At 35.4% G+C, this 599-nt stretch overlaps 1 non-coding gene across 1 annotated transcript; it reads right to left on the reverse strand.

The window, feature by feature from the left end:
* Positions 1 to 290: 290 nt before the first annotated feature.
* LOC129025469 (U6 spliceosomal RNA) lies at positions 291 to 397 on the reverse strand. Its single transcript, XR_008497225.1, has one exon. It is a non-coding gene; the product is annotated as a U6 spliceosomal RNA (small nuclear RNA).
* Positions 398 to 599: the final 202 nt, after the last annotated feature.

Genomic DNA, 599 nt, shown 5'->3' on the forward strand with positions numbered 1-599 from the left:
GGGGAATTGGGGCTTGAATCATTCTGATAATTGATTTAATTTTCATTTAGTTTGTGTATGAAAATACACCCACACACATTCTACCTTGAAGCTTTCTATTTAGTAACAGGCAAAAGCAGCCTCCATCTCTGGAACTGATATAATTTGTCACTTGTGGTTTCCTCATGTTGGCATATCCCAACCATGAGATTTCATTGGCATGGTCGTAATACATCCCTGGAGGAAAGTTTCCATTTTCTACAACTTGAATTATGTAACTATATATTAATTGTTTTTTGAAGGTGAGGAATGGAAAATTCCTACATTTCTCGAATTTGCGTGTCATCCTTGTGCAGGGGCCATGCTAATCTTCTCTGTATCGTTCCAATTTTAGTATATGTGCTGCCGAAACGAGCACGCGTACATTTCTCATGTAGATTTGTTCACCAATTATTTTCTTTTCTTTTTTAAAAAAATGATTTCTTGCTTTTTTGGCATATCTAACATTTTTCAGAAGAAGCTTGAAAAACTTTAGTTGGAGAGAAGAAGGACAGGGGAGATTTTCACTACTAAATTCTGCCAATTCAACAAGAAAGCATTCATATACGATATTCATACAG

The sequence above is a fragment of the Pongo pygmaeus genome, chromosome X (genome assembly GCF_028885625.2).
Source record: "Pongo pygmaeus isolate AG05252 chromosome X, NHGRI_mPonPyg2-v2.0_pri, whole genome shotgun sequence".
Lineage (NCBI taxonomy): Eukaryota > Metazoa > Chordata > Mammalia > Primates > Hominidae > Pongo > Pongo pygmaeus.